The sequence below is a fragment of the Puma concolor genome, chromosome A1 (assembly GCF_028749965.1).
Source record: "Puma concolor isolate L17-30 chromosome A1, mPumCon1.1.hap2, whole genome shotgun sequence".
Taxonomy (NCBI): domain Eukaryota; kingdom Metazoa; phylum Chordata; class Mammalia; order Carnivora; family Felidae; genus Puma; species Puma concolor.
The window spans coordinates 92,344,480-92,357,148 of NC_141667.1; the positions used below are offsets into that span (position 1 = coordinate 92,344,480).

The 12,669-nt window shown below is 35.9% G+C and overlaps 1 long non-coding RNA gene across 1 annotated transcript in view; it reads left to right on the top strand.

The window, feature by feature from the left end:
- The first annotated feature begins 3,332 nt into the window (after nt 1–3,332).
- The window catches only part of LOC147584305 (uncharacterized), a 36,252-nt gene continuing 26,915 nt past the window's right edge, over nt 3,333–12,669 (top strand). The window contains exon 1 of the long non-coding RNA XR_015255327.1: nt 3,333–3,435. This is a non-coding gene — a long non-coding RNA (uncharacterized LOC147584305). The remainder of the gene's footprint in view (nt 3,436–12,669) is intronic.

The window sequence follows — 12,669 nt, forward strand, 5'->3', positions numbered from 1 at the left end:
AGAAACCACACCTACGCAAGTATTTTATAAAAAATTGCAACCCAGCTCGGTATGATTGAATTAAGATGGGATAGTCCCTCTTCGGAGAAAGATAATATAATATATAGTCTTTGTATATTTCATTAACAGTGTCCTTTATTCAATTAGAAATCTACTGGAATATTAAGAAAATATAGCCAAGAGGAGAAAATCAGATAATAGACATAGGGATGATCGGGTTATTAGTGTCCTCAAATATAAACTCTAAGTTAACTGTGATTAACATGTCTAAGAAAATAGAAGGCAAGAATAATTTTGCCAGAGGACAGTAAATTATGAAAACAATCAATGGGAAATTCTCTTTCTAACCAATACAATAACTGAAATTAGGAAATCAACGTATGGTATTAACTAAATTGGACAGACAAGAAGAGAGGATTTATGGACTAGAAGATAGATTATTAGAAAATATTCAGGCTGAATTGCCTAGATAAAAGCCGGGCAAATGCAGAAGGGAAGAGATGAAAAGGAAATGAGGGCAAAAACAACATCAAAGAGTTAATGGCTCAGAATTTCCTTTTTAATGACAAAAGCACATCAATTTATATATTCAGAAAGCATTAAGGAACCATATCAGGATAAATGCGTGGAAAAGCACATCTACACATATTGTGGAAAAGTGATAAAAAACAAATAAAGAGGAAAAATATCACAGTCAGACAAAAAAAAAAGACAACTTTCAAAGGAGCAACAATAACATGGACAGCAGATCTCTCAGCAGAAACCGTTGGACCCAAAGGAGGAATAAAGCTAGATGCTTCCTGATAAATACTTTATAAAGCTACAGTAACTAACACTATGTAAACATGTAATAGTGAGTAAGTATACCAAGGAAACAGACTAGTTATAAAAGAAAGACCCATACACATATAATATCTTGAATTATGACAAAGGTATTCCTGTGCACTTGGGGAGAATAATCCTTCCAATAAATCACAGTCAGATATCCATATGGAAATTTGAAAGAATAAAAAAATTCCAGAGTAATTTCACATCAAAATGTGAAGCATGAAGCTAATAAAGCTTCTAGAGTAAAATGTGAGAGAATATCCTTATGAATTAGGATAGTAAAAAAATTTCTCTTAAAGACAGAAAATATAGAAAGTTGGCATATTGTACTATATTAATAACTTGGTTTATCAAACGACACTGCTATGAGTGAAAAGCAAGTCTCTGAGTTAGAGAAGATGATTGCAATATATGTACCCCCTGAAAAGGAACTTACATTCATAATTTAAGTCTAGAAGAAAAAAATAGACAAAAAAATTAATAAATCCTTCACACACACACACACACACATACACATGCAAACGTACACGAAAGGATATCTATATCTTTACTTCTATCTTTTTGTGACTTTGTTAGAGAAGTGCAAGTTAAAATTATGATGAAATACCATTGTCCACGCAAAAAGTGGCTGCTTTCTGTGAATGTTGTCCCTCCCATAACCTACCCCAAATTCATATGATGAAACCCTAGCCTTCAAATGTGATCTTAATAGGTAGGGACTTTGGGAGGTGACATGATCTTGGGAATGGAGATCTCATTAAATGGAATTTATACACTTATAAAAGACACCCCATGAAGCTCTCTAGCCAGTTCTACTAGGTAGAGACACTATGAGAAGAGTGCTGTCAGTGAAGTAGGAAAAGGGCCCTCACCATATCATCCTGGTGCCTGGTCTCAGTCTGCCCAGTCTCTAGAATTGTGAGCAGCAACATTTTGTTGTTTTTAGGTTACCTAGTCTGTGGTATTTTGTTCTAGTAGCCCAAATGGAGTAAGACAATAGCTAAAATGAAAAACAAACAAACAAAATTATTGCCTAAGATATAGAGAAACTGATTCTATTATACACTGTTTTAGGAAAGTTAGATTGGTATAATTACATTAGAAAATAGTTGTCACCATCAACCAAAGGTGAATGAGCTGATATCCTATTACCTAGCAATTCAACTTACAGCATATACCTAACAGAAATGCGCATATAGAAATGTTGGTAGTAGCGTTATTCATTATAGTCCTAAAGTTAATATAACCAAAATATCTATCAATGTTAGGATAACAGAAAGATTCATTCAGTGAATTGCCTTTCAACACTGACAATGAACATTGCGTTCTGCACATCACAGCATAGATGGAATCCCAAACATGATTATAAGTGTAAGAAGCCAGATATAAGAGAGTGAGTTTCCTATATCCTGTTTATATACATTTCAAAAAATTAATTGGCACAAGAAACCTATGGTTACTGAGCTCAGGATAGTAGTTACTTTTGATGAAGCATAGTGAGTAATAACAGGTACGAGGGGAGCTTCTGGTGATATTCTATCCTACCAAGTACCGGTTTCATCACTGTTAATTTTGTAAAAAAAAATCACTTATTACTTTTTTGCACTTATTATTTTTGCATAAATTTTACACATTAAATACATCGGCATAAAGTTTCCCTTTTTTATATTTAAAATTTTTAACTAAAAATAAAAATGCCATCCTGCGCCATAAGAAACTCTGATACTCGGCTTAGAGAGGTTTTTTTTTTTTAAGATTATTTATTTTGAGAGAGTGAGAACAAGCGCAGGGGATGGGCAGAGAGAGAGGGAGAGAGAGAGTTCCAAGCAGGCTCTGCACTGTCAGTACGGAGCCCCTACGTGGGGCTCCATCTCATGAAATGTGAGATCATGACCTGAGCTGAAATCGAGAGTTGGATGCCTAACTGACTGAGCCACCCAGGTGCCCTGAGAGGTATTTTTTAATTATATATTAATGAGCATTGTTGACAATAGACCATAACAACAATTTGGGAAAGCAAAGTCTATTTCAATGATTACCGTGAAATAAATATATTAAAGTTAATTTTGCCTGGAACCTTAAAATATTTTAAGAATAAAATTACTCTTTATTTTTCTTAAAATTAAAAAAAAAAGGTGAAATGCTGTTACTTGTAATGCAATGGCTAGGAAAGTTCTTACAGATAGACTCTAAGGGCAAATATAAATTAAAAATGAGAAGCTTGATTCTCCTTGCTGGAAATAAGGGAAGAGATGTCTCCCTTTTCTTTCTCCCTTTTCTTAGAGTACTTACTTAAGATAACTTGTAACTTCTTTTCCTGTGTCCTGGAAATGTATGTAGTTTCTCTTAAAAGCTAAATAAGACTTATTGTGTCTGTGTTGCAACTCAGGAATGCCTTTCTCAAGAGCCTGGGAACCATCTCATTGAAATGTAATCATTTCATGTCATGTCATGTCATGTCATGTCATGTCATGTCATGTCATTTCAGACGGCACCCCCTATCACCAGTTTCCATGGGAGGATGGAAGCCTAACTTCAGCAAGCCACCTGGCTCTAAGACTGCCTCCTGTCATAAATATGTGAGAAGTTTATTTTTACTTTTTTAAGGTAAGCGAATTAAACATGGGTGACTACCTCAGTGAATTTAGGATGAGCTCTGTGTGACAGTGTTGTCAAGTTCTCTTATTATCTTGAGAACATATATGCAATGAGTTCTATCTGGTTACATGGATAAAAGTGTCAGATTTGTCTCTGTCTTGGCAATCTCTTAGCAGATTGCCTGTGATGCACATCACATTCTGGTTTAATTCTAATTCAGTAACAAAATTGGTTTCTTTTATGCCTTTGTGGAGAAGTTTTCTGAGTTGGTAGAAGATTTTGTTTTTAATTATATTTTTCCACCAGTGCACATATATGATATAACTGCATATAGATGTGAATATACATCCAAATATATTAGAAAAAACATATGTATAAGAGTTGTTATACTCCAGCCTTTTTTTTAGCAGCCTGTATATCATACCCATTGTAATATCTTCTTTTCTACTCTATTCATTAAATATTATTTTAAAATTTTTATATTTATGAAATACTTTATTTAAATAAGGAATGAAAACAATTTTGAGTGCAAAAGGGTTCTTTATGAGAAAAATGTCCATACTGAAATTTTATTTGTTAATTTTAATTATGGAATATATGGCTTCAGAGTCATCATTGATGAAGGATTCATTATATAGGGAACAGAAATTTGTCACATAACAAATGAGAGAAAAGAGGTAGAGTATATTTTAATTAATTTTTAAAACAATAAAAAAGATTAATTCAAGAAAATTAAAGTTAATGTTGACATCTGAGAGGACAAAATGAGCCAAGTTGGTTTTAGGAGATACTAATGGTATGTGTTTTACTATTAAATCTATTCATGGCAAGTGACTTGGAGACCCAGACATTCCTGGACATCTTCTCAACATATTCATCTCTGATTACTAAAGAAGTGGAGAATAACTATGATTAATGATAATAAGTCCATTAAGCCTTCTGTCACTGTGCTACAGTAATACAGTTTTTGGCCAAAGCGCATTGTGGAGAAGGTAGATAGCTAAAATAATTTGTGAACAGTGCTAATGACCACAGTACTATTACTAAACTTCATCTTCCTAAAGAAGAAAATACAGCTGAGCCAAAAATTGTTGGACCTCTGATGGTTGGACCTTGAGAGTACAGAAGCCATTGAATGAAGCAGTTTTAAAAGCAGTCTTATTTTCACATATTAAAGTGTACCACCTAAATCTCATGTTAAATTTGAAACTCTCATTAAATTCAAAATGTTAGCCTCCCTCTTTCTCCACAACCCCACCTCCATGAATCCTGGCCAGTGCTCTCATACCTCATTGTTTTCTCGCTGAGAGCAGTAGGAAAGTGAACACATGATCTATTTCACTCAAGTCTTACAAGCTCCAGGACCTTACCCTCATCTATTGATTTTAGCTCCTCCAAGATGGAGCAGTGTGGAGAAATTTCAGCATCAAGATAAGGATCCATTAATTTAGCCTTTTTAAATTTGTATTTCTCTCTTGGTTGAGTCATATACTTTTTTTTTCAAATGCTGGCTCTTTTAAGTAGTATATAGATGATTCTTTCAAAGACAATTAATGGAGATTCCTCTGGACTTTTTAACCACTTTCTAACACATCCATTGTATTCTCCAACTGACCTTTGTCATATTCCTTTAGTTTTGATACAGTGGTGATCTCCCTCCTCCTGCTAATATCACCTTATCCAGAAGATAGTTTTGTTGAGTAACCCAAATTCAGTTGCCTTTCATGGAGCTGGAGTATGGAAATTCAACCCTTTGCCTACTACCTCAGAATGCAAATGGTCTTTTTTCTAATTTCCTTTCCACTTAGGGATATTCAAGTCAGCCTCTGCGTTCAGACTTTATCAGCCAGGTGCCAATCTCTATGATTCTCCCTCAAATATCAGAGGGTTCTTGGTAATTCTCCCAAGAATATCTCTGAGTCCTCTATTCCAGTACCTGTGTGGCCTATACATCTCTGTCATTCATTGAGCATTCAGGTAGACAGTGAGATATTTCTCCTCTTATAAACCATCAAAATCTCTATTACCACTTCTTTTGACTACCCTTTTAGTTGGCTTGAATTATAGGAGATGCAGTCTTCTTCTATCTTCATAATTAAGAGAGAGAGTAAAAAAACATTAGACTGGTTATGGGTTTCGAAATTCTTTTTCAAGAAGCTCCTCCCCTGTTGAATAACCAGTCTTCTCTCATATAGGCTCTTGAGGCTGATGATCACTGGACCAGTTAGCTACCTTTTAATGAGACCTTTGAGTATGTGACTAAGTTTCCTTTTAGAAAGTGGGGACATATACCATTAATCATCTCTGAATTTGAGCTTTTAATTGACATTCTTGGAGATAGGAAGAGTCTAATTTTACATTCCATTCCATTTGAAAGGAACATAGCAAAGACAAGATGTGTCAGTTACACTCAACACGTCCATATCCAGGGAGAAGAAGAGTCCATGAAAATGTCCTATCTTGCAACAGGAAGTAGGATATAGGAGAAGGTGGACTTTGATGCTACTGTGTCGCTTTCTTTTGCCTGTCTATGTGTGTATGTGCGTGAATGTTAGATAATCTCTTAAAATGCCGGTAACGTAAGCATCAAAACTCAATTTATTAATACATATAAATTATTTGCACTCAAACAACATTGATTCAGTTTTCAGGAGCTTCTCTATTTCTGAACAATGCTAGAAGTAAAATGAAAATTTTTCTAACACCACACTTCACATTAAGCTGTTGAGTTCAAGAAGAATGAGATCATTCTCATAAAACAAACACTAATTTTCTTTGCCACTTAAAGTAGTAATGATAAAGAATGTAATAACACTGATGTGGCCTGCCATCATAAAATGATTATCATTTTCAATTTTTTATGTGTCTTCTCATAGGATTGTCAGATCTCAGAAAATGGGCAATAGAGATATTATAAATCAAAATGGAAATTGTTTTCAGTTTTATGTAGAAGATAATCATGAGATTATAAATTCTGACCCCAGCCTTAACCAGTGACAACTCAGCCCTTTTGACCTCAGTTTCTTGGTCTACATATACTTCCTCTATTATGCTGTTTCAGAGAATTCAGACTGCATGTATGTCCATGATTTGAATACCGATGAATGCTATAGCAGTGAGAGATTTGAATATGTGAGACAGAATTTATTTTATCATACTATGTTTCACAAGTAGCTTTTACTTTCTCATGGGGTTATCATATACTTTATATATTTTTATAACCGTAGTGTGCTCTTTATTCCTAACTCACTAACTAAAGTTTCCAAATGTTTTATATACAGTAGACAAAAATGGGAATTTAGCCCAGCCTCTTTATTAAAGTATTTGTTTTCCCTGTCATCTTCAAAAAAATGTCATATATATATATATATATATATATATATATACACACACACACACACACACACACACACACATTCCCCTTTGCTACTAATATATAGTTGATAGATATAGATATATCAGTTGAGACTTCTATTTACTGAGGAGAAAGAATCAGTAGCTCTAATTAGCAATTTACTAAAGGAAAGGAGAGAATTGCTTGAATTTAATCTATGTGTGTGTATATATATATATATATATATATATATATATATATATATATATACATACATACATATATATATGATATTTATATGCTAATAGAATCTCATATAACTATCCAAATTCTTGATATGTATGAAATTCAGTAATAGTAAGTTGGATACATAACTTTAACTTTTTCTGAGGAATTCCTTACTTTTTCTACATTTTCATGTTTTAAAGAGCATGCACTTAAGTGCCTATTAGTATTTCTATTCTCCCCACTTGTTTTAGTACATTCATATTACATCTACTTTGTTAAATTTCATTTCACACTAAGTTTGAGTTTTTTATATAGGAATTTGGCTCATAACTATTATATTTCAATTTGGTTGTAGTAAACCCTAAATGTTAAAAAGAACAGCTGAGTCTTTATTTTATGGTTCCATGCTCCTAATTTGTGCTCTTAGAACTTGTGAGCTGCTTAGATTTCACAGGTCGTTAACAGCATCATGAGAGCCCCTGCCACTGGCTATATCAGAGAGACATTTAATTAGTCAGAGATACTGAGGCTTTACAAGTTTGTATTGCACACGTCTATGACTACTTGGAATAAATCTTTTTTTTCAATATATGAAATTTATTGTCAAATTGGTTTCCATACAACACCCAGTGCTCATCCCAAAAGGTGCCCTCCTCAATACCCATCACCCACCCTCCCCCCCTCTGACCCCCCATCAACCCTCAGTTTGTTCTCAGTTTTTAAGAATCACTTATGCTTTGGTTCTCTCCCTCTCTAACCTCTTTTTTTTTTTTTTTTCCTTCCCCTCCCCCATGGGTTTCTGTTAAGTTTCTCAGGATCCACATAAGACTGAAAACATATGGTATCTGTCTTTCTCTGTATGGCTTATTTCACTTAGCATCACAATCTCCAGTTCTATCCACGTTGCTACAAAGGGCCATATTTCGTTCTTTCTCATTGCCCTGTAGTACTCCATTGTGTATATAAACCACAATTTCTTTATCCATTCATCAGTTGATGGACATTTAGGCTTTTTCCATAATTTGGCTATTGTTGAGAGTGCTGCTATAAACATTGGGGTACAAGTGTCCCTATGCATCAGCACTCCTGTATCCCTTGGGTAAATTCCTAGCAGTGCTATTGCTGGGTCATAGCGTAGGACTATTTTTAATTTTCTCAGGAACCTCCACACTGTTTTCCAGAGTGGCTGCACCAATTTGCATTCCCACCAACAGTGCAAGAGGGTTCCCGTTTCTCCACATCCTCTCCAGCATCTATAGTCTCCTGATTTATTCATTTTGGCCACTCTGACTGGCATGAGGTGATATCTGATTGTGGTTTTGATTTGTATTTCCCTGATGAGGAGCGACGTTGAGCATCTCTTCATGTGCCTGTTAGCCATCTGGATGTCTTCTTTAGAGAAGTGTCTATTCATGTTTTCTGCCCATTTTTTCACCGGGTTATTTGTTTTTCGGGTGTGGAGTTTGGTGAGCTCTTTATAGATTTTGGATACTAGCCCTTTGTCCAATATGTCATTTGCAAATATCTTTTCCCATTCCGTTGGTTGCCTTTTAGTTTTGTTGGCTATTTCCTTTGCTGTGCAGAAGCTTTTTATCTTCATAAGGTCCCAGTAATTCCCTTTTGCTTTTAATTCCCTTGCCTTTGGGGATGTGTCGAGTAAGAAATTGCTACGGCTAAGGTCAGAGAGGTCTTTTCCTGATTTCTCCTCTAGGGTTTTGATGGTTTCCTGTCTCACATTCAGGTCCTTTATCCATTTTGAGTTTATTTTTGTGAATGGTGTGAGAAAGTGGTCTAGTTTCAACCTTCTGCATGTTGCTGTCCAGTTCTCCCAGCACCATTTGTTAAAGAGACTGTCTTTTTTCCATTGGATGTTCTTTCCTGCTTTGTCAAAGATGAGTTGGCCATACGTTTGTGGGTCTAGTTCTGGGGTTTCTATTCTATTCCATTGGTGTATGTGTCTGTTTTTGTGGCAGTACCATGCTGTCTTGATGATGACAGCTTTGTAGTAGAGGCTAAAGTCTGGGATTGTGATGCCTCCTGCTTTGGTCTTCTTCTTCAAAATTCCTTTGGCTATTCGGGGCCTTTTGTGGTTCCATATGAATTTTAGGATTGCTTGTTCTAGCTTCGAGAAGAATGCTAGTGCAATTTTGATTGGGATTGCATTGAATGTGTAGATAGCTTTGGGTAGTATTGACATTTTGACAATATTTATTCTTCCAATCCATGAGCAGGGAATGTCTTTCCATTTCTTTAAATCTTCTTCAATTACCTTCATAAGCTTTCTATAGTTTTCAGCATACAGATCTTTTACATCTTTGGTTAGATTTATTCCTAGGTATTTTATACTTCTTGGTGCAATTGTGAATGGGATCAGTTTCTTTATTTGTCTTTCTGTTGCTTCATTGTTAGTGTATAAGAATGCAACTGATTTCTGTACATTGATTTTGTATCCTGCAACTTTGCTGAATTCATGTATCAGTTCTAACAGACTTTTGGTGGAGTCTATCGGATTTTCATGTATAATATCATGTCATCGCAAAAAGCGAAAGCTTGACTTCATCTTTGCCAATTTTGACGTCTTTGATTTCCTTTTGTTGTCTGCTTGCTGATGCTAGAACTTCCAACACTATGTTAAACAACAGCGGTGAGAGTGGGCATCCCTGTCGTGTTCCTGATCTCAGGGAAAAAGCTCTCAGTTTTTCCCCATTGAGGATGATGTTAGCTGTGGGCTGTCCATAAATGGCTTTTATGATGTTTAAGTATGTTCCTTCTATCCCGACTTTCTCAAGGGTTTTTATTAAGAAAGGGTGCTGAATTTTGTCAAAGGCCTTTTCTGCATCGATTGACAGGATCATATGGTTTTTCTCTTTTTTTTTGTTAATGTGATGTACAACGTTGATTGATTTGCGAATGTTGAACCAGCCCTGCAGCCCAGGAATGAATCCCACTTGATCATGGTGAATAATTCTTTTTATATGCCGTTGAATTCGATTTGCTAGTATCTTATTGAGAATTTTTGCATCCATATTCATCAGGGATATTGGCCTGTAGTTCTCTTTTTTTACTAGGTTTCTGTCTGGTTTAGGAATCAAAGTAATACTGGCTTCATAGAATGAGTCTGGAAGTTTTCCTTCCCTTTCTATTTCTTGGAATAGCTTGAGAAGGATAGGTATTATCTCTGCTTTAAACGTCTGGTAGAACTCCCCTGGGAAGCCATCTGGTCCTGGACTCTTATTTGTTGGGAGATTTTTGTAACCGATTCAATTTCTTCGCTGGTGATGGGTCTGTTCAAGCTTTCTATTTCCTCCTGATTGAGTTTTGGAAGCGTGTGGGTGTTTAGGAATTTGTCCATTTGTTCCAGGTTGTCCAATTTGTTGGCATATAATTTTTCATAGTATTGCCTGATAATTGTTTGTATCTCTGAGGGATTGGTTGTAATCATTCCATTTTCATTCATGATTTTATCTATTTGGGTCATCTCCCTTTTCTTTTTGAGAAGCCTGGCTAGAGGTTTGTCAATTTTGTTTATTTTTTCAAAAAACCAACTCTTGGTTTCGTTGATCTGCTCTACAGTTTTTTTAGATTCTATATTGTTTATTTCTGCTCTGATCTTTATTATTTCTCTTCTTCTGCTGGGTTTAGGCTGCCTTTGCTGTTCTGCTTCTATTTCCTTTAGGTGTGCTGTTAGATTTTGTATTTGGGATTTTTCTTGTTTCTTGAGATAGGCCTGGATTGCAATGTATTTTCCTCTCAGGACTGCCTTCGCTGCATCCCAAAGCGTTTGGATTGTTGTATTTTCATTTTCGTTTGTTTCCATATATTGTTTAATTTCTTCTCTAATTGCCTGGTTGACCCACTCATTCGTTAGTAGGGTGTTCTTTAACCTCCATGCTTTTGGAGGTTTTCCAGACTTTTTCCTGTGGTTGATTTCAAGCTTCATAGCATTGTGGTCTGAAAGTATGCATGGTATGATTTCAATTCTTGTATACTTATGAAGGGCTGTTTTGTGACCCAGTATATGATCTATCTTGGAGAATGTTCCATGTGCACTCGAGAAGAAAGTATATTCTGTTGCTTTGGGATGCAGAGTTCTAAATATATCTGTCAAGTCCATCTGATCCAATGTCTCATTCAGGGCCCTTGTTTCTTTATTGACCGTGTGTCTAGATGATCTATCCATTTCTGTAAGTGGAGTGTTAAAGTCCCCTGCAATTACCACATTCTTCTCAATAAGGTTGCTTATGTTTGTGAGTAATTGTTTTATATATTTGGGGGCTCCCGTATTCGGCGAATAGACATTTATAACTGTTAGCTCTTCCTGATGGATAGACCCTGTAATGAGTATATAATGCCCTTCTTCATCTCTTGTTACAGCCCTTAATTTAAATTCTAGTTTGTCTGATATAAGTATGGCTACTCCAGCTTTCTTTGGCTTCTAGTAGCATGATAAATAGTTCTCCATCCCTTCACTCTCAATCTAAAGGTGTCCTCAGGTCTAAAATGAGTCTCTTGTAGACAGCAAATAGATGGGTCTTGTTTTTTTTATCCATTCTGATACCCTATGTCTTTTGGTTGGCACATTTAGTCCATTTACATTCAGTGTTATTATAGAAAGATACGGGTTTAGAGTCATTGTGATGTCTGTATGTTTTTTGCTTGTAGCGATGTCTCTGGTACTTTGTCTCACAGGATTCTCCTTAGGAAATTTTGTAGGGCTGGTTTAGTGGTGACGAATTCCTTCAGTTTTTGTTTGTTTGGGAAGGCCTTTATCTCTCCTTCTATTCTAAATGACAGACTTGCTGGATAAAGGATTCTCGGCTGCATAGTCTTTTTCTGTTCCTCACATTGAAGATATCGTGCCAATCCTTTCTGGCCTGCCAAGTTTCAAAAGAGAGATCAGTCACGAGTCTTATAGGTCTCCCTTTATATGTGAGGGCATGTTTATCCCTAGCTGCTTTCAGAATTTTCTCTTTATCCTTGTATTTTGCCAGTTTCACTATGATATGTCGTGCAGAAGATCGATTCAAGTTACGTCTGAAGGGAGTTCTCTGTGCCTCTTGGATTTCAATGCCTTTTTCCTTCCCCAGTTCAGGGAAGTTCTCAGCTATTATTTCTTCAAGTACCCCTTCAGCACCTTTCCCTCTCTCTTCCTCCTCTGGGATACCAATTATGCGTATATTATTTCTTTTTAGTGTATCACTTAGTTCTCCAATTTTCCCCTAATACTCCTGGATTTTTTTATTTCTCTTTTTGTCAGCTTCCTCTTTTTCCATAATTCTATCTTCTAGTTCACCTATTCTCTCCTCTGCCTCTTCAATCCGAGCCGTGGTCATTTCCATTTTATTTTGCATGTCGTTTAAAGCGCTTTTCAGCTCCTCATGACTGTTCCTTAGTCCCTTGATCTCTGTAGCAAGAGATTCTCTGCTGTCCTGTATACTGTTTTCAAGCCCAGCAATTAATTTTATGACTATTTTTCTAAATTCACTTTCTGTTATATTATTTAAATCCTTTTTGATCAGCTCATTAGCTGTTGTTATTTCCTGGAGATTCTTTTGAAGGGAATTCTTCCATTTGGTCATTTTGGATAGACCCTGGAGTGGTGCGGTCCTGTAGGGTACTTCCCCTGTGCTGTGGTGTATAACTGGAGTTGGTGTGTGGGCCGCAGTCAGACCTGATGTCTG